Genomic DNA, 22388 nt, shown 5'->3' with positions numbered 1-22388 from the left:
CTCGTGCATTTTGTATGTTGTCCTTGTTGCCCTAGTAACTGGAGTAAGGTTGGCACTAGCATATGCACTTTCATCTGAAAAACAAAATTGTTTATGTCTACTATGCCTAAGGAAGAAAGCTTAAAGACATAGCCTGTAACATAAGCTAAATTTTTCAAAGTTGGCCATGAAAAGAAAGAAAGAATGATCTTAAACTGTTCCTCAGTGTTGAGAACATGGCTCTTTTCTGTGAGAATTTGAAGTTACAATTTTTATAGTTTGGCTATAATTTTCAGTGTTGTGAGAGAGACAAAAGAACCCCCAAGAGGACTTTGGGGTACTTGGTTTGTGTTCTTAGATATGCAACAAATGGGCTGAGGCTCCATAGGAAAGGTGTCTGCCCTGCCTGTCTCCATCTTCCCTCCATAAGGAGGTATAACACTAACTTTTATAAAATTCCTTGGATGCTGTTCATGAAGAGCATTAAGTAAGAACTGGTACACGTGTCTTTATCTTGTATGCAATACATTATTCTGTGAGTATAAATAGCTTAGTCAGAGGCAGGAAACACTACATTAGGTTGAAAACAGTATAAGCTTGATCTTCAATATCTCCATGGCAAAGAAGGTATGAGTACCTTTTTTATTGTTTTGAGGCAAATGGAGGCTTCATTTATGATTGGTTTGATCTCTGTATTGAAAGATCACATTGATTTTTGTACACTGTCAAAGGCAAAGGCCTCCAGACTGCAGAATTTACGTACACCCAAACACAATTTTCATTGTCCTCTGTATGTAGAATCTTATATTTAAGCCTGAGGGTGTACACAGCTGTACAGAATTTTTATCTTGTAGGAACTTGCACAGCTTGCATTACACTTCCTTCTTGCTCTTTCAAAGCCATTACATTTCTGTCAAAACAGGTTATATGTTCCTGCAGCATTTAGGCCCTCTGATAATCACCCCTTTACAAAGAGTAGCCATTACTGTATGATGCTATTTTCCAGGTATATTTAATAAATATTTTATAGTTATTCCTTTACACTTGACATCTTTTAAGATGTCAAAAATCCTATAAACACCTGAATAGCAGGTACTTGCAGAACAGCAGCTTCCAAACCAGTGTAGCTGTGCAGCTGTGTAAAAACACATGGCAGTTCAGCAGATTGCTAAAAATATAGGCTTTGGACCTGCTGTTAGTACTATTATTTTCTGTTAATAATGTTGTAGAAATTGCCTAAATATTTAGGGTAATATGTACTGTATATGAAGTTAAACTGGTTTTGTAATAATATGCACTTTGTGATGATCTGGGCAATGCTTTAGAAGAAAATTATCCAAAACAATCCATCAGCATGTTAGATAATTGCACACATTTTGCTAGTTATTAATTGAAGTTTATCTGGCAATCCTTGTGTGTTCAGAGAGGGTAACTAGAAGCTGCTGGATCCTTAAGGTGCAACATGTGACAAATATTGTCTTTGTCCTCCCACAACTATTTAATTATGAACTCTAAATATTGGAAAGGAGGATAAAGCTACTTCACTGTTCTGTTAACATCCCCTTCTTAGTATAGGAAAAGAGAACTAAGTGTAGGCAACTGAAATGAGTGTTTCATTATGTGTCTTGAGGGGAAATGGCACTGGGGGCTTGTAAGTCTACTCCCATGACTGTGTCCTTGGCTACAGCCATAGGTGGCACTTCCACTGTTTCCAGTACTGAAAAGAAGGTAAGAGAAGAAGAAAATTATGCTTAGGGAGCTGGCAGATAGGTTTATGGGGCTTTCTTCCCTTTCCAGATGTGGGATATTTATCTATTTGTGCAAGTATAGTTGGAAGGTAAGGAAGTGAAAAATCCAGCAGAGCAAATGACATTTTCCTTGGGGATAAGGTAACGCTTCCATTAGATTTTGGGGGAAAAATTCAATAATTAAGTCATCAGCCCACATGCAAGCAGACCCAAACCTACTGTGCCGACTGTCTGTGTTTTTCTTATAATTCTGCAGGGTCTGAGTAGGAAGAGGAAAAATATTCAAGGATCCAAAATAGTTTTTTGTATTTATAAGCATTCCAAATGGTCTGTGTAGATGAATAAATAGCAATAAATTTCAACATCCACTGCATGTGTATCCTTTCAATGTAGAGATATATCACCTGATAGGCTAAGGCAGAATTCTGGGTATTAATATCCTAAAGTTTTAAAGTGAGAGAAGCTCACATAGGTCTAATCAAAAATGTAAAACCCTGTGGGTTTTTTTTTTCCACTGCTCTCATTTATGGTTCTCAAAGAAATATTTCTGAAGATCTTAATATTATCATGAAGCAGAACCCTGATATGAAGTTAATTTGATTCTATACCAGTGCATTTCCTTTCCAGGATTTCAGAACTGAAATGCATGACATATAGTACCCAAATCTCATTTTCATGCCTAATTAGCTATCTTGGTTTTCCAAGTTCCTACACTTCTAACATCTTGCTTTGAATCTTGGCAGGAGCATCTATAAAAAAGGTAGATGAATCACTCTTCTTTTCAAAAACTTGGCTACCACTAATTAATTACTTGGTTAAAAATACCCAAAACAAAACACAACCTTAATCAAAAAACCTTAAAGCAGCAAAAAACCTGAAGTTTTGAGTCTGTAACCAACAGGTTTTGAAGCTTAAAATACAGAAACATGTAGCAAATAGTAATTCTGAAAGCAAAGCTTTTGTTTCCTACATAAGTAAAAATTTTGAGCAGAACTTTTATAAGATAGAAATATCTTAGAAGTATGATGAGATGCCATTGAGCTGAGAACATAATCCTAAGTAGCTAAAAAGTTAAGTGGAGCTGCTGTAAATGTAGTAGGTGGGATTCTAATTGGTCTCTCTGCTGTAAGCAATGAAGAGGTGACATAATCTTCTGATACCTCTACCTAATTAGGAGTTTAAAAAAAGAGAAGTCAGTTAATACAAAAAAAAAGTGGATGTAAGGGTTTACTTTAGCTCTTCATGATCTCATGAATGCATGCAATCTATATTGAGTAAAGAGGTATAAATCCCCATGGGTAAACAGATATAATGGCTGCCCTTGCCCTGTTTTAAGTTGGAGATTGTCAGTCTGAGGAATTTTCTGCATTTGGATTAGAAGAACTGTAAAATGAAACTGGTAGTAAGTTTTGCAAGAGAATATAATCAAGAGACTTGAGATCCTCTATCACAAGTTTAATAAATCAACAGCTACTTTTTTTTATCTGGGCCTACACAAAAGAGAAAGCTCAAAGCCATTTGTTTCGAGTAAGCACTTACAAAACTGTACATATTGCTTCTTCAGAGATTAATATAGATACTCAATTTCATAGAATTCTTTGCTTTTGTTTACTTATGTGACATGTACATCTGTAATACCTGAATAATTTGCAAGATCCCCTTAATTACCATGGCAACTACTTTAGGAGTCAAACTTACAGGACCAGTAGTTCTGGCAATGACAAAGAAAATAACTTTTCAAAGCAAAATGACAGAGAAAATAACTACTAAAGAAAGATAAGTGGTGTTAAAATTTTTTATAATCAACTGATTGTTTTTGACCATGACTGTAAAAGCATGTCAGTATTGGCCAATAGTGTATCTGTTTCCTGACTCTGAGAATGGCCAACAGTAAGTGCTTAGAAAAGAGTGCAAAATTAGGCCAAGAATATAGCATGTTTTTTTTCTTGTCAAATTCTTTATGATTTTTTTCCACATATATTTTCTGCTGATTTATTGAAAAGCAACTATGATGTTCTCACTTAAAGTGAATTTGGGGCTGAGGAGCAGAGGAAGCTTTAGGAAGCTGGCATGGAGGACTAGGAAGAGACTCATAGGGGTTATGAGGGTCTGCTGGAATAACATGAGGAAATCTGTGAAGCTCAGACATGCTGAGATGTTAAACTGGCCAGTGGGTCACAGTGGATGGCCAGAGATTGCTGGTAAGGAAGGTGAGCTGGGAGTGCTCAGAGGGTCTTCAAAGACTGAGGAATGGTTTCCCTTGTCTTGCTTTCAGGCAGGCCTGTTCCTTTCCAGTGCCCTTCATAAAAAACCCACTGTTCCTGCACTTGCATAAGCACAGGAGAATGCTTGTGTCTCCCAGAAGCAGCCTTTGTGTCTCCTGCGTGACTGCTGAGTGAGGGAGCAGCCTTCCAGATGGAAGCTTTCCATAAGGCTTCTGTAAGGAACCCAGGCAGGTGTTTTCCTGATGCTGCCAGGAGGGGCTGGGGTAGTGGCTCTTGCTGATGTGGGAGGCTGCTTCCCAAAACAGTGACTGGCTCTGACTGCAACTTGCTAACACTGCTCCAGAAACTGCTGAAAGACAGAGACCAGTTGGGCTGTATACGTCACTTAACAGCTAATCCCTGTTTCCTTGGTACAGGTGAAAAGCTGGTCATCTGTGTTTGGCTTATGTTTGCTCAGTGTGCTATTCATTTTTTCTGGAAACATAGATATTCTTAGCTTGGTCTGATCTGAATTAGCAAGCAGTAGTAGCAGAGTAAAAGTGATTACCTTGACAAGTCTTTATTTGCAATAGAAATAAAAGGAAAAAAGAAAAAGAGAGAAAATTTAAAGAAAAAAGGGAGAAAAAGAATATTTTAACTGATGCAGATTTTGGCCATAAGCATATTGTCCAGAATAAGGTAGAAGTCAAAGGAGATAAAAATATTTTGATATATATATATATATATATATGTATGTAGTTTTAAATATATTTTTCTGTCTGTGCATTAGTCAGTGTATAATACCAGCTTAATAAGAGACCCAGTAGACAATGATAGATTTTAAACAAATACATGCCCTTCCTGAGATCTAACTAGCTGAATAAGAAGTAAAAATTTTGGGATATATTTGCAGAATGGGTTAAAGGTCTCCATTTGCTGCAATTAATTATCTGAGACAAAAGTGGAAATGAGGATAAAAGTATCCTATCTGCCAGGTTCCATAGCAGGCACAGTCTGTGATGCTCACAAAAGATAACAAGAGCTGTTTTTTGCAGTATAGATCATGTGTGACCAATGCCCACACATTTCCTGTGATGTTACACTGCATTGGAAAGCTGTGAAAATGGGTATAGCTAACAAATACCATGTGTTGATTAAAAGAAAATGACAAACTTTTCAGCCTAATCTTTGCTTACCTTGTAGTGGTAGCCAGTGGATCTACTTCTGTAATACACCAATTTATTGGTACAGTAGCAACATATAGGAGCTCTAGCAGAGACCATGCAAAAGCAAGGAAGTTTACTTGCACAGCATTTCTGAAACACATGGGAAATACTCAATTTGGGTGAAAAACTGTTCTCTTTGCCCTGTTAGTTTCCTTGTATGGACTGAAGTGACCAACCTGAGGCCTCATTAAGCCCTGCTCACCCAATTATTTGGCATTATTTAACTTTCATATTTCACTGGTTACTTAATGGTCTATAAAATGATGACATTGACATTTCCTGCAGATGTTACATGTTGTATTTTTTACTTCTGCAACCCCAGTTTATTATCAATGTTTACAGCTTCTCAGTTGCTGCAGTTCTACTCTGTTACTCTAAGAGCTGCAGAAGTATATAATACAATCTGTAACCAGGGAAGTCTTGTTTAGCTTAGGCTTATGAATGTTGTGCTCCACTTTTGCTTTCTTGTTGTTAAATATTTGCACTGTGTTTCAGATGATTCTGGTTCATTTAGCCTTGCTAGCCCATGTGCTGCTACAATGTCCACTCATGTATAAATTCCCCAGGAGCTGGAAGGGAAGATGGTATTAATGGTGAAACTTCAACTGTTTTTTTAGAAGGGGGATTCACCTCTGCAGGAGTCCTCAGCTGACTTTGCCATTTGGAAAAATGAACTCAGCCACAGACAGCTGGCAAGTAATGCTCTTGTTCCTTGCTTAGGAATATTGATTATGACTGCTTAGTGGCAATAGAAATGACTAATTAATGGGGCTGGAGAATGAGAGTGGAAAGGAAACAACAAATTTTACAAGGATTCCTGTATATAGTTTGTAACATAGAAGAGCAATATGCTTTCCTGTGTGTGTGTGGTGGAGGGGAAAAAAAAATCTGTCATAAAGGTAGCTCCCAAATACTTTTTCTCTTTGTAAAGCCTAGAAAGAAGTATTCCCAATATCTGTAGAATTCAGTGAAAGAATGTTTGAAATGCATCATCTATCCCAAGAGAACTAAAAATATTATGCAACTACATTTTGTTTTCACTGTTTTGACTTTGCAGTCATCTTTTATGGCCTGACCCTGTGACAGAAGTGAGAGTTTATAGCATTAAACATCAACCTAAACACCACTGAAATTGAACTCCCTGTTCTGGTCTTCCCCTCAGTAACCAGAGAAGATCTTGTGATCAAGTCCTTGTAGCCCTTGAACTGATCCAGACCTATTATATGTTTCCCAAAATTTTCTTTAATTTTTACTGAATTCTGTTTCTGACATTGACCTTCATTTGCTCTGTTTGTTCAAAACCTAATTTAGTCTGTTTAAGCAATAACAATTGAGGCTCTGGGCAATTTCAGGGGATTAATGACTGATTGAGAGGGTTGATGGCCTGAGGCAATGACTCAGGGCTATTAACTTCATCTACAGAAAATGTATCAGGAAATGTTTTAGACTGAAGTTGTTGCTTGGCAGTGCCTGAATTGAGGGAGGGTGACTCTATGGCAAAAACAATTACCTATAAAGTCTGAATGGGTTTATTAAAATATACTATTACAGTTTTGTTTTATAGTGGCTCTAAAAGGCCTGAACTAAAATGGAAACAAGACAGGAAAGCAGAAAAACTTGTTCTTCAGTGTGTTTTGTAAAAACAAGTTAATGGACAGTTCCTCTCAAGAAGCTTTTGTTACCTTTTTGAAAAAATAAGGATGTATTGTAAAGCTTCATAAAGCAGGTGATTCCTGTTTCTTCTATAATTTAAAATATTGTTCTATTCAAAAGTATTCCAAAATGGATCATTAAATCAGAATTGTCTTACAGAAGTATTTGATATCATGACCTTTTCAAATTGTTTCCAAGTTCTGAAATCTTAGTAGAGAGATATTCAAATGCATGAGAATTAGACACATTGTTTATGTAGATCTAATCAATGTATGTGTCATAGGCACTGAATTTTTTCCTGTAAAACCGCTTGAAGTAAGGTAGTGTCCTTACTCCAGTTTACAGATGGTAGTGAGATTGTTTGAATGTCCTGCCAGAGGTGAAAGAAGTTACCTGCAGAGCATGCAGAACACTCACCCTTGGAGATTTCCAAATTTTGGCTTGATAAGACCCTGAGAAACCTGCTCTAACTTCAGAAGTGACTCTGCATTGAACAGGGGCTTGGGTGAAATTATTTCCAAAAGTGTCTTCCAACTTGCATTGTTCAATGGTTCTTTGCTTCTATGTATATGCGACAAAGCCAATACTGGAAATTTAATCCTGAAAGTCCAAGAGGACTTTCAACATGACACTATATAAATATCATAATAATCTTCCTTAAATCTCTGATTTCCAGTGGGATTTGGGCGTCTACAGTTTATAGCACATTGTGAAATCCTTCCCTTCAGTGCTTTGCTTCTTTTATAAGCTAAGAAGATGCATGCAAAACTAAAGTTAATGGTTATGCTGATGTTTTTGCTTCTGCTGGTTTTCATAGCTAATGTCAATTACTACAATTGCAATTGCTAATGACATCTTAGTTTATTTTCAGAATTTGTCTTCAATGCAGATTCTCTTTTGGGACAAATTCCTGTATCTGATATTTGGTCATGGCAAAAATGTTAAATGGCTTTTTCCAAGTAAATGTTCAAAAGTGCACTTGGAAATATTTGTGTGTGCAAGCAGTGAGTTTGCAGTGTGGCACAGCTCCTCACAAGAGTGCCATTTCAGGGGTGCTGCTATGAGCTGGCCTCTTCGTGTAGAGCATGAACCATTTGCACTCCAGCTTCACAGAGATCCTTTTCTATTCTTATGCTTCATATTGTCATTTCCCACAAATAATATATTTATTATACTGGGTTTTCTGTCAGTGAAGCTGTTGCTTTTGATCTGGGATAGGTGTTACAGCTAAGAATTATTTTCAAAAAGTGGGCACAAGGATTTGATTAAAACTTGAACTGAGCTTGTACATTTTACTTTGATTTTCCTTTTTTGTTCTTCACTTCTCTTTTTGACTATATTTGAAAAGAGACAAAAAATATTAGGAATAGGTATCTCATATGAAAGAGTCCTAAATATCTATACCAAAGAATTTTATGCCTAGGTTTTTAACAAGTATTGCATCCAGAAAACTTGGGATTACACAGGTCACTAACCTGTTTACTGCTTGTTCAAATCAAAGCCTCAGCTGACAGCTTTTGCCAGGTGCTCAAGAAAAATAAAAGTGACAGTTATTATGCATCTTTCCTCCCTTGCTAATACATACTTAAACAAATGGAGAAATGTATTACATCAGTATTTTGAGTTTTCTACTCTTTGAATTTGCAGCTTTTCTGAATTTTCCTTCTTTTAGACTTTGAACTGCATTATCAACATTTTTTATGTGATTTTTCTTTACCTTACTGAATAAGAAAAAACTATATATTGAACATCAAGCTATGAAAATATTTCTCTCCTGACAGCACAAATTGAAAGAATTATGGATATTTTTACCATGTTATTTTGAGAGTTTAAAAATTCCTTAATGATATATATGAACAGCAAGCAACAGAGAACTGGTCCAACGACCATATGGGTATTTTTTTAGAACTAAATCACTGCATTGAGCTAAAGTGGATGCAGAAGTTTCTGAGAAGTGATACAAAGTTGGTGGATTAATCTTTATTTCTGACCCAACAATGCTTTGAGGGTCCTGTTAAAGTGGTGAATCTCTTACTAGTTTTTTAATGTATCTTCAATATTTAGCAGCTGAGCCTGATCCTGAATGATGATGATGTGGTGGAGGATGAAAGGCATTCTGTGACTCTGGTCTCTTTCATCCTTTGTTGGTTTCAGCTGTAGCAGTGTGTGTCACACTAAGCTTAAAATATATTTCTATATGGGATTTACTGAAGAACTGACAAATTGCGTATATTTGTAGATTAGAACACTATGTTGAGTCATCTCTCCAAACACCACCTGCATGTATTTTAGTGTTAGTGTGGAACACAGAGAAAGTTGATAATATTTAACTAAATTTTACCATAATCAACAAATAGAGATTCTACAGAACCACTGCTTTTGTGTCTAATACACCTGATCATTCTGCTTTCCGTTCTGACATTCTTTATCATAAATCTTTTGGAGTCTTACTTTGTTTTCTTATCAGCTTGGTAACTTCAGGTGTAGTTGTACAAGTCCTTCTGTGAGCACACAGGGACTGGAAGCCTTGGCCATTCTGGGGTGTGAAATGGTATCTGTGTATTGCAGAGATCATGCTTGGTTTCATTGTGCAGATATTGAATAAAGGTATATGTATTTCTCTTGAGAGACATTGTTTTCTAGTTTCATTGTTTCTCTGACTACTCTCACGAGAATTTCAGGCTGTGTTGTCATTGTATCTGCATAACAACACATCATAATTAGTTTTGACTCTATTGCTTGAAAAGTTTCTTTTTCTGGTTTCACTTATGCCAGGTGATGGCAGTAAAGGACCTTTGCTCTTTCAGCATTTGCTATGAAGTACAGAAAACATTCAGACTCCTAGCCTGCCTCCGAGGGAGAGGATTCACTTCTTTCATTCCTGTTGCTTCCTTGCAGCTTGTTATGATAGCCATTGTAAGATAAAAAACCAGCATGGCTTGGATTGTAGGCTGTCTGGGTTTTCTTGTTCTTCTTAATAAATACTAAAAGCCATATCTGTTTTTCACTTTCATTCTGTGTATTGGCCTTCTCATACTGTATATTCTAGTATAACTTTTCAATGTATTCCATACAGTGCAAGCTGTATTGTTTAGTTTTGGGTGGAATATATTTAAAACTGCCCTCAGAAGTTTAGCATAAGTTGCATGTAAAGGGACAGAGTGTCCCAATGAAGCTGTTTATCTGGGATTTGTCACTCGGGCAGATGGTAACACAGCAATGTTGTGTCAAAAAACATTTTCAAAATGAAAAGCCTTGCAGTGAGTCTGGAGTGTACCTGCTGGAAATGGAACAAGTCAGGCTATTCACAACTGTTTTATTGATGGTCTAAACGAGGGAGGGCAGGGGAAGAAGTCCTAACCAGAGAACACAAATTAATTTAGGTTGGCCTTGAAACTTCCTTTCTTAAGCTTGTATTTAGTAAACATAGGACAGGCTAGAAAAGTGACTAGCTTATCACTTCTAAAACAAGCCACAGCAATGACTGTTAATAAAGAATGTGCATTGCCAGTGGTTTTGATTAGTGCTCTCATGCCAACAGTGGGGGGAGTGAGAAAGGCAAAAAAAAAAAAATCTCAAACTGTGTAGCATAAGATGAGCAGCGCTGTTTGAGAAGAGTTTCATGTTTTAATTTAGATGGAGAATGAATGAATTCATCTAATGCACTCTGGTCACAACAGTCAGGCTACTTTTGTTCATGTTTTTATTCTGAAGAGACATTTCATAAAGTTGCTGTGCAGCCACCAGACACTGGATTAGTCCATTAAAGTCTCTCTTTTTTCATATTCAACTTTAGTTATTATCTGTTCTTATAGTAGAAGGTCATATGGGAAGCTTCTATCTTCCTATGCTTGTGTTTGATTGTGTTAGATCTCATTCAGCTTTTACTAGTCCAGTTTTTCAGGTTGTCTTTATTTTTCATCAGCATATTCCTGTTTTCCTTTTTATTCCTGTCAGCTCTGCTACTAGTCAAAGTCTTCAGCCCATAACTACTCCTCCAACCAAGGCCATGAGTGGAAATATTAAATAAGACTTTTTCCTAAACCAACCTACTAGGGACTCCAGTGGCAACCTTTTTCTAGGCTAAAAATCTGTATTTTGACCTGGCTGATTGATGTGACTGATGTAGCCACCTTGACCTTGTGCAGTGATGAGGCTTAATATGTATGTCACAGAACTTCAAAATAATTATTGGAAAAAAATCAAAATCTGTTCTTTAACAAGAGATTAATTACTCATGCATGCTGTCAGAGAGCAGCAGGGGCTGTCTGCTCCCTAGGGGGTGGGAAGCTGAATGTGATAGTGTGGCCAGCTGAGGACCTGGATCAAGCAAGCAGGGCAGACCAGAGCTCACAGACAAGCTGAAGCTGAGACTTCCTGCTGGGTTTGTGGTGATAAGGCAGACAGGAGGTCAGGCTGGGAAGTCAGTCCACAGGTCAGGGTCGGGACCCATGGTATGGTAGAGCTGGGAGCTGGTACTCCTCTATGGCTGCCACCCAGGGCTGAGATGAAACTGTCTCTGGGGTCTGTAATGTGGGAGCTGATCCCAGAAAAAAGAAATTGGCCAGAGCCAATTAAGATATCTAAGTGTCAGGTCTCTGGTGTACATTTAGTTGCTGAGGTTGGACTTGATAACCCTGAAAAGGTTTTCCAGCCTTACTGATTCTATGATTTCATGATTCTAATTGAAGGTGTGAAAAAAACCAGATTTGCATAATGGGAGTTTTTCTGTGGTAAAGTTTCTTAGATGAAATACCTGTAGACCAGAAGAGTGTTTGGGGCTCTAACTTTCTATGGCACAAAGTAATTTTTCCTGGTGCAGTCTTTTAATTTCTATACATTTCCAGAGTGAGGAAAGGTAGAAATAAGGAATTACAGACTGATTTCTTGTTCTGTTTGCATTAAAGGCTGAAGAGATCTGTTTACACCTGGTTTTTAGTTTGCAGTATAAGATTTCCTCAGCAGCTAAATGCCCAGGCTGTGTGTATGTACACTTAGACAAATAAGTTAGGCATGCCCAGGAATGTTTCTGAGCACTGATACCAATTGACATGGAGTAGCCTGCACTGCTACTTTTAAACTTTCTAAGAAACATGAGGCTACCAGCCACTAGGAAACTGCAGATTTTATAATGGTCCCCCCATCCTGTGCTAGTGCCTGAACTGTGTCCAGGCCAGGATTTTAAAGATTTCTGGTTAATGCTAGGACTGCCTTTAACAATTTAGAAGATGAGTGGTTTGGGCTGCTTTATTTTACAGGTACATACAGGCACCTTTCAGCTTTTGATGGAAACGGATGAAGCAAATCAGCTAGGCAGGAAATTCATGAGTGCTTGGAATGTCAGCTAAATGCTTGGGAAACTATTCAGTTTCTTCACCTGAAATTTTTAAAGCATACAGTTCTGATATGGGTACAGTGATAAAAGGTGATGTGGAAAGGATGCTGTACTGCTGAAATGGCAATTTCATCTACAGACAGACTCTTCTCCAGTTTGTTGTTGCAAAAATGCCCATTGAATAACTACTTAATGATTTTGTTTTTTCAGTGTTGGTTAAAGCCTCCTGATGTTGAAGAACTGTGTATAGAATTGTAAATGAATCCATGTACAGATTATGGATTTGGTGGAGTGGTGTAGATCTTCAATTAGAGATATCAACATATAAAGCTGGTGATAATTTTCTATTCAGCCTGTAATAATATAGGAAGACAAGTCAAACACTGTACCTTGGAATTGTTTGCTTTGAGGTCAGTGAGATGCAAGATCTTCAGCTGCCGTAAGTTAATTGTTTTGGATTAATAGAAGAAACTGGAAAGCAGGCTATCAAAAAAGTTCAAACTTGAATATTTTTATAGTGCCAGCTGACCTGATGCTTTTCTTTGACTGGAAGGATGATTGGCCAGTCAAAAGAAACTGCAGATGATTCATATGTATAGATTTCAACAAAGCATTTGACATTGTGACACATGGGAAAGCAGTAGTCAGATTAAGATTGGCAACTGTTAAAATGGGGCATAAAATATGGAAGTTATGTATGGAATGGATTAAGCAAAAAGTGTTATACTTACTAGAAAATTATTAAAATAAAAGGAGGTTTCAAGTCAGGTTCCTCTGAGCTTGGGGTTGGGACAGATAATATTTAATAATTTCCTAAGTGATTTAATGATTTCATAAGGCACAAAAAGTGAACTTTATAAATGTACTGCTCAATAGATCCTTGCAATTTGCTGACTGATCGTTAAGAAAGTGTGGTGAGCAGGGGGAAAAGAAGCTGGCCTGTGAACAAAAGGAACTAAAGGATGATGTAATTAAACAGTAATTCTAATTGTAGAAGGGACAAACACTTAAGGATTAATAGTTAGGGCTGATAGAGTATCAGTTCTTATTCATGTCCTAGACAGGTGGAGTCTGAAATGAGTAAAAAGAAGCATTAATGGTCTTAAGGAAAAATAAGGTTTCTCTCAATGGGAAAGTTAAAAAAGCTTTCTAGCTTGCCAAAATAAAGGCTGAGAAGTGTGATAATAGTCACCGAATTTTTTAGAATGTAAACTTCATGGGTAGCGAAGATAATTTTTGGGTAATGAACAGTCTTGACATTAGAAGACGTAAGTACAAGAGATGAAAAAATATATTTAGACAAAATATAGCTAATGTTAGTAGCAAGAGTAGTAGGTTTTCTGACATACTGACTGATTTCCTGGCATCTGAGGGGTTTTAGAATACTTTTTTCTTAACTTGTTTGAAAATAAACAAGTATGCCATGACGGAGAACAGAATACAGTGTTCTCAAAATTAGCAATAGTCTCATTTATACACAACAATGTTACAGAAATATTTGGGACAGTATGCAAAGCATTTGAATAACTGCTTTCCCTTTTTTAATTAAATATTACAGAATAATTATGTTAGATACAACTACTCTGCAGAAGATGACCTTTCCTCTGCATTTGTTTTATTTTTTTTTCCCCAAAACTACTGTATAGGTAGAAGTGCCAACTACCGTTGTACTACAAACTTTGTCTGTAGGCAGAAATGAGACACACCTCACATAAACCCAGGAATTTATTGCTAATGTAATTGAAATCTTAACAGTCTAATCCTACAACCATTACTGGTCCAAATGCAATTATTACATGTATGCAGAAAAGTGTAATAATAGTAATGCAAAAAAGAGTTAAGAGTTAAAATGCACAAGCTGATACTTTTGGGACATACCTGCAGTGGTTTCATTCTGGTGAAGGTGCTACAGGGGTTCCTCAGCCTTTGGTGGGAATAACACATTCATTGTGTTGGATATGACTTTTTTATTTCCTATACCCCCTTTTGTTCATTTGCAGGCCCACCTTTCTTTTAATGACCATTAAGTTCATAGCTGTAGGATTTCAGTTCCAGACCATTTTTATTTTGTCTTGCCTGTACTCCTCTCTTCTCCACCATGTTTCTTCACTTCTGCTGTTGCACCAGCTGTGTTTTTCTGTGTAATTTTATCTATAAATATCTCATTCTAGATGGAACTCCTTGTTATTTCTATATGTATAAAACTATGATTGTACTGTAGAAGATAACACAGATTAAAAAATTAGCCTGATCATTTGGGAAAATGTGCTGTTAGTGCTTATAAAGCACAAGGTTGCAGTCAGGTCAAGAAAAAGTTAAATAGATAAAGCTGGACAAGACTCAGTTCTGATGTCTTGCAAATTCAGTATGCAACATACAGTCCATTTTTACAGGGCACACAGTTGCCCACCCCATCTTTATCCCTGAGCATGGGAGTTCATATTATAACAAGGTCTTTACATAGCAGTTGTTATCTTAGGAACCAGGGTGTGGGGGAGGCAGATGTTGAACTTATTTTGCTGTAGGGAAGCAGTATGGTAATTTTCTGTCACTTTTGTCACTTGAACAATATCATCCCTAGGCCCTGTGGATGCCTTTATAAAACCTATTTTGTTTCGGTCTGTCCTTGCTGTCCTACTGAGGTTGTTTTAACCTGTCAAACTCAGTAGCATAGTTAGGCAACATTCTTTTGTTGCATATATTCTGAATTTGACTCTTGTTCTATGGGGAATGGAGTGCAACTGCCAACAGTCATTCTATTTGTCACTTTTAACAACCATCAGGAAAATGGAACTGTGTCTGTGTATGATGAGCTGGAAGGTACTTATTCACCCTTAAGCTATTCATTGCTAAGTCCACCTAGACCAGAATGGTACTGTTCCTCTGAATGACAGTGACATCTAATGCAATAACTCAGAATGTATTAATGGACTAAATGCATGCCATTATTTTTCTGTGTTAATTTGGCTTTAGACAAGGAATAATCAAAGCCGAAGTGAAACATCATATTATAAATGCAGTAGAACATGTTTGGAAGCCCTTCAGATCTTCATGATCCATTTTTATCTGCTAGTATCTTGGTAGTTCTTCTGAGTGTTCTTGGCAAAAATGTATATTAGATACAGTAGTCTGAACAGTAGATACCTACAATGGTACACTGAAAGTGTCTGCCAAATTCACCTCTGCAGTATGGCAAATTCCCTCAGATTTAGGATAACCCTCACCAGAATGCTAGCGATCAGATTATTATAAACTAAACAATTACAAACTATCATACTACTTTATCTTCCTGTTCACCAAGATTTTTTAATTGGCTGTGGCAGCTATAAAATTCAAAGAACGTAATTTCTGCATTCTGTGAACAGTTTACAGAGGCTTTTTATTAAATGCTTAGTTAAAAATTTAGTCTGTTCTGTGTCAAGCCCCAAAGAAGGGAAATGCTAACAATATGGTAGAACTGTTTTGGCCTGTAATATTTTCTTTAAGACACATTTTTTGTGTCCGGAGTCACTGTATTTTGATCCAAGGCATTGCTATATAACCCTTGTTTCATCTGTATATATATTAAATAAAAATGAAAACTGCTTGAGCCATCTGTCCTGAATGGCAAGACTGTCTTGGAGATCTGATTCCCAATGACTCTTATAAATTTCCTATTAAAAGTCTCAGGGTCTGATTTAGTTGCTAATTGCTGTACCCATAGTCAGTTGGGTAGCAGCGCATACATCTTACTGCTTGTTGGGTCTTCACTGATTTCAATGTATTGTAGTAACAGCAGGTCTGATAAGGTCTTACAATCAAACTAGACAAAGCAGAGCCAATAATGAGCAAAAGAAGCATCATACCAGAAATATCAGCATCTGGGGAGTAGCAGATACCTTTCTAGTGTTAACAAGTTTAGAAGGCATGTTGAATAAGAGAAATTAAGTGAGGGGAAGAGGTAACAGAAGCAATGAAGCTTTGAAAAAAGAAAATGAGTGAGAAATGCCAGGCTACAGATGTGACCATCTCCATGGAGAAATTTCTCTGATTACATGAATGTCCAGGATTTTAATTTTCTTTTTTTCTCTGTTTGGTTTCTCTGTACAGCCTTTTCCCAAAATTACCTGTTTGAGTGAGAGAAAAACACTGAAGCATCACAACAGCAATAGGAAGTAATAGAAGATTAAGCACCTGAGATCTACAGTTTTGCAGAGACTGGTTGAATGAAGACTCTTAAAAAGGTTTTGCATCAATGCACCTCAACATAAGGTCTGTTTTTTGTAGGATTGTAAAACTTCTACAGTTCTTCCTCTTAGAATTTCGGCTGTGATCTAAACTCTGGATTTAACTACACAAATGCATCACTTGCAACTTTCCATTCATATCTACCCAGGAACAGCTCTGCTAAATTGCTCCCATATCCTTTGTGATGGTCTTTTATCATCACATTGTTTGTTTCATGATCAGTTTCTCTGGAGTTTGTCTTCCAACAGCCTTTGGAAAGAAGAAATTCACTTTTTATTAAACTCTCTCAAAGCAGTAGTAGAGGGAGATAGAGATGTCACTGTCCACTAAGTATGTGTGTCCTAGCAAGATACAGAATCACGGTGCCTCCCTTTCTGTTTTTCAAACAGTTTTAGAAGTCCAGTTCTATATTTCCACCAGCATGTCAAAGAGTGGGCAGAAGATGGTGTCTCAGAGGAATTCACATAAATGTGACATCACAGGTTTTGTTCGGAGTGGAAAGCTTTCTCCAGAAGAGACTGACATCACTGAGCAATCATCACTGACAAGAAAACCTGGTGAGTCAGTACTTCTAGGTCATCTCAACTCTTCAGCAGGACACCTTGTCTAATTTTCACTCCTAAGTCCTTGTAATCAAACAAAGTTAGACCTGAGAATAGAAAGAGGCCAGCCTCGGCAATGAGAAATGAGAGAAATTCAGCTTGTGTTGTGATGATATGTGTGCAGCATAAGTGGCAATTACAGAGAAGGATTTGTCGAAATCTTTTGCTAGTAAAGTGTCTGAGAGATAGGGTAGCTTGACATCTGAGGTGGTGATGAGGAGCAAGAATACACTTTTTTTTTAAGAGCGGGTCTAACTATAACTGCAGACAGTGAATTGCCTGGGGGCTGAAATGCTTAGGCCTACTGTAAACATGAAATCAGTGTTGTGTTATTTTTAGACAGAATGAAAGTCACCCATATCAAAAATGTTCTTGCTCACACTGGTCATTTCATATTAACTTAGGATAATAGTTCTTTGTGTCTTATGAGACTATCACTGTCTTGAGTGAAATCTTTTATTCAAATGTAGATATTGGCTGAATTAATGACTTCTGGGACCTGTCTGTACATAGCCACCTTCAAAGTCTTATTTTGGGATATGAAAATGAAAACCTAGCTGATTGTGTCAACATCTGCCTGTCACCCAGTATTTAGTTATAAACTCTGTTTAGCTGCCTCTTCTTAGCTCTCTTTGCAGCTGATGCCATACAAGAATGATGATGTTTCAGCTGTTCTAGTGAGGAATGAGCTCCTACTAGAAGGCTTTAGTCTTGGCAGGAAAACAAGAAGTCTGCACCTTAACCTGATTCAAAGTGGGGACCGAAGCTACTTTTTACTTCTTAACTCTCCTTTCCCCCATGATAAGACCTGCTGACACATCATCAAAAGATGACAGGAAGACTTAAATAAGCAAGCCAGGCAAAAACCAGCAGGAAGAAAACACTGCAACATGAAATAATGTAAAAGACTATTCCACATAAAGGAAGGGTAACTGAATTGGTGAATAGAAGGCAAACAATGCCCAGTTTTTAAAAAATGCTGAAATCAGGTATTCTTAAAAAACAGGATACAGAATAAATCATCTATCTTAAATTTGTGGCAGGAGAAATATTGTAAAGCATCTTTGGGAGGAGGCTTTTGCTATACAAAAAAGGCAACTTCAGATGAAATATTAATGAAATTACTCAACAGAAGAGGAATAGGGGAAAAAAAAAGAGTAGTCACTCTTCTCTAGAAATGTATTCTGTGGAAGAATCTTGGCATTAAGAAAAAGCAACCAAAAAGGAGTATAAAATATTATTTTCCTTCCAAACTGACAGGTAAAACTTGAACAGAAAGATTCTTACCAAAAGTTCTTAAAAATCAGAAAACTACCTCATATTATGCACTGCCTATTATTTTCTCACATATAGCTGTGTAAAATAAATGAATGCGTAATTTATCCTAGAACACATTGTGTGTAGTGTGAGAAATTTTAATACTGGCACTATATACAACTATATACTATTATGATCAACTTAGAATACAAATTCTTGACCTAAATAAGTAGGAAGGCTGCAGTATGAGGTTTTATGTGCAACATATATGGGCTAGAAAATAATTACTATTCTTTTCGATGACAATGGTACTTTTTATTGGTATTTTCCTCCATGCTATACAAATTTTTGGTGGTACTTTCAACAGTTATTTGAAATAAAATATTCTTGCAAGACAAAGGTTTCGTATACAAATATCACATGAGCAATATTTACTCAAGAAGGGGTTCACAAATTGTTTTTCTGTTATATTTATCTTTGTGCACCTATGTTGCATGTGGTTGTTTTTAAAATAAGTGATTCAAAGAGCTCAGTATTTGAAAAGAATTTCCAGGCAGTAGGATTTGTGATTCTCTATGTTACACTGCTTGGTATTGCTTAAGTGATAGGGAGGATTAACCGAACAGTTTGTACAAAAATCCAACTCTGTAGAAGCACCATTAAGATCTTCCCTGGTGAGGTCAAGTATTACTTTCAGGATCAGTGAAACCCTAAGGAAAGGGGGGCTAATAAAACTAAGGGAAATAAGCAGTATAAACTATGGTCACATAGCAGTATAAACATGGTCATCCAAGTTGTAATAATATGCAGTGAAAGAGGTAGTAGAATCATAAAGTAATATACTGGCTTTTTTCTTCTTTTCATAATTTTAGTACTTAGAGTTCTGAGCATAATGTTTCTATAAATATTTCCAAATTTTTAACTGTCTGAAATTTTATGAATACTTTAAACTGGCTTAGATGAACTACATAAATCTCTTAATATATTTTAGTATCTATAAGAAAGATGAGTGTGATTCTTCCATCTTTGACTCTTTTGCCAGTGTGCATAGCTGTCATGCATATGCAGTCACATTTTAGATTTGAAAACAGTCTGCAATACATCATGTTTTTGGATCACTTCAAATGTGTGAATGTATAAAAGGAAAGGAAAAATAGTGAAGGGCTGAATAGTTATCCTACTAAATTAACTATACTATTTACCCTCATGCTTATTGCTTCTACTGTGTTGATTTCTCAGCTCACAAGGTTGAATCACTTCCATGCTAGTTACAGGTATGTTTGGGTCTGAACTCCCTGGAGCAGATGTTCTTTCCTCCAGGTTAAGTGAGGGAGCAATTCAGTGCTCTTCTGTTTAAGAGAAGATTGACCAATTTAATAATTGGTAAATCAATCAGTCAGTAACATCAACTTATGGAGCTCAAATGAGCAGAGGAAAAGATATGGTATGTGACTAATTTTTGAGATGGAGTGCTGGTTTTCGCTGGGGTAAAGTTAATCATCTTCCCATTGGCTGGTATGGGGCTGTGTTTGGATTTGTGCTGAGCACAGTGGTGATACTATAGAGATGTTCTTGTTATTGCTGAGCAGGGGCTGCACAGAGCCAAGGCCTTTTCTGCTTTTTGTCCTGTCATGCTGGGGAGGAGACTGGGTGTGCATGGGAGGCTGGGAGGAGGCACAGCCAGGACAGGTGACCCCAGCTAACAAAGGGATATTCCAGACCAAATGACATCGTGCACATGTATAAAGTGTGAGAAAGAGGAAGCGGGGAATATTTGGAGTGATGGCACTGTCTTTCCAAATCCCTGTCACATGTGATGGGGCCCTGTTCTCCTGGAGATGGCTGAACAGCTGCCTGCCATGGGAAGTGGTGAATGAATTCCCTGTTTTGCTTTGTTTGTATGTGCAGCTTTTACTTTCCCTATTAAACTGGCTTAATCTCAACCCACAAGTTTTCTACCTGTTACATTTGGTTGCTGGCTGTGGTTAAACCACTATGGGTGGTGGAAAAATGGAAAAGAGCTCTGAAGAGTTAGGAGTAGCTAAAGCTGTGTATATGTAAGAGTGCCCTGGAGGAGCTGGAAGTTGGGTTCTGGCTAGTGGCACCACACAAGAATATTGGTTCTCAGGAGCTCCAAGAGGGCACAAGCTTTAGGTATGGCCTAGACAACCGATGTTTGACAAATTAAATGGCTAAAGTGGGGTCAGTGTTGTGATTTTTGAGAAACTTCCAATATTTAAAGGAGTAAAATATTTTTTCCTATTCTCCCTGCATTTTAGAGATAGAAGGTGAGGCAAAGACAATGATTAAATTTTCATAATGAATTTGATTTTATTATCTTTTTGTTACTTAAATTCCTTGGATAAACAAACTGATTAACTTATCGCATATGACCTTTCTGATAGCTATCATAGGCTTAATATCTGGTGATGGACCAAACTACCAAAAAATTAATGTTTTTTCCTTTGCTTTGCTTAGTGGACTCCTGATCTTGAACTGCAAGATATACAAAGCTAAGTAAAATAGACACACTAGGTAGATGAATCTGATTGAGATAGTAATTAAACATACAGCTAATTGCTTTTTACATGTTGCAAAAGGTTTTCTTGAAGGAATTGTGATGATATTTCTTTTAGCAATACAGTGGTTTGTTTGTTTTTAATAATAGCTAGGCTGGCAGTAACAGATTCCTAGTAACTTTTGCAAAAAATAACTAGATGGGTATACAAGTTATTATATGATAAAAATATAAATTTGGTTTCCTGAGCATAATTTTTCTCATGAAGAGGACTTCTGTTGCTCTATAATATTTTAATGCCCGGAGTACTTGAGGAAAGCAATCTGAAGAGAATGCCTGGGATAGGAATACTAGCTGTGAAAGGGAGTAAGTGCTGGAAGTAACTTCCTTCTATAAACACATACTCTTTTGGAATAAAGAGAAGAAAAATTGGAGTGCCTTTAGCAGACTAATTGGTTATTTTTGTTACTCTGTTATCATGCTCCTAGGAAAAATCCAGTTCTCTTGGTTCTGGGTCTCCTGGTTATTGTCAGTGTTCATCAGCTTACATCTTCCAGTATTTAAGTTTTTAAAATATTTTTTTTCCTTTTACAGCTTTCTAATCGTTACTGCTTTAGGGGCCACATAAGAAATAATGGTAAAAAGGAATTCCACTGATAATTATTGAATTAAAGTAACTGTGGAAACATCAATCTGAGGTCTGAAAACAGCATTTGGAATGGTTTAAGACAGTGGTATAGATTACCCATCACAAACAATCTGTCTTGCTGAACAGAAATGTGCTGTGAAGCAACATATTATGTATGGAAGTGTATAGAAACAAACAAATGAACCAGAAATTAACAAAAAACCTAGGAAAAAACTTCAACCCAAAGGAAAAACCCTCATAAGGGAGGCTCAGCCTACTAAAAGTAGCAGAGATTAAAAGAAATAAGAATGCTCATCCTTCAAATCAAATTTCTTGAGTCTTTATTGGAAAATTAAAAAATACTTGTCTGAATGCAGATTTTTAATCCCTGGGTTCTTTTTATTTTGTTTGGTTTGAAAATGCTGTCTGCATTCCTTCTGTATTTTGTACAGCTCTGAGAATATATTAAAAATATGCTGCTGTTTAGGATCATATTGAAAGGTGACAAAATATTTAAACTTTTTTTAAATTTAAAAAGTTTTTCCAGAACTTAAGTTGTTCACTGATTTCTGAAAATTTATCAGATTGAATTTACTTGTTCAACAGTTACCATTTTACTTTGCTTGCTTCAAAATGTGATCTACAAGTTGTTTAAAAAATAGATTGAAAAGTTATCTAGTTTAATTACAAAGTAATTTATTCAGGTTTATTCAGATGCATCTATAATTCCAAAACCTTGTAGAGCCATACAAGGCAGTGATGACAGATCTACTTGTGCTTTTTATTCCAGCTCTTTCCAGGGCAGAATGGCCATTAGAAGCAAAAATTCCTTTTAGTCTAGGGGCTTATGGACCTATTTTAGCTATCTAATATCAGAATAGACTTCAAAACTCACAGAGGTGTAATAAATAAGTTATGAGGCTCTGATGAACTCTCAGCCAATGCAGATACTTTTCAAGCTGGACCTGAACTTCTGTAATACTCTGGGTATGCCCATCTGTTCTTAAGTTA

At 36.8% G+C, this 22388-nt stretch overlaps 1 long non-coding RNA gene across 13 annotated transcripts in view; it reads left to right on the top strand.

The window, feature by feature from the left end:
- Nucleotides 1-22388, top strand: part of LOC135299138 (uncharacterized) — a 90957-nt gene that overhangs the window by 29951 nt on the left and 38618 nt on the right. For 12 of the 13 annotated variants that reach the window (XR_010361185.1, XR_010361193.1, XR_010361184.1 and 9 more), the window contains 2 exons: nt 12356-12584; nt 16235-16929. This is a non-coding gene — a long non-coding RNA (uncharacterized LOC135299138). The remainder of the gene's footprint in view (nt 1-12355; nt 12585-16234; nt 16930-22388) is intronic. The other variant, XR_010361195.1, reaches the window with a different exon arrangement.

The sequence above is a fragment of the Passer domesticus genome, chromosome 4 (genome assembly GCF_036417665.1).
Source record: "Passer domesticus isolate bPasDom1 chromosome 4, bPasDom1.hap1, whole genome shotgun sequence".
NCBI classification, from domain to species: Eukaryota; Metazoa; Chordata; class Aves; order Passeriformes; family Passeridae; genus Passer; species Passer domesticus.
The sequence above is the reverse complement of the archived record's forward strand: the minus strand, read 5'-3'. Positions and strand labels throughout refer to the sequence as shown.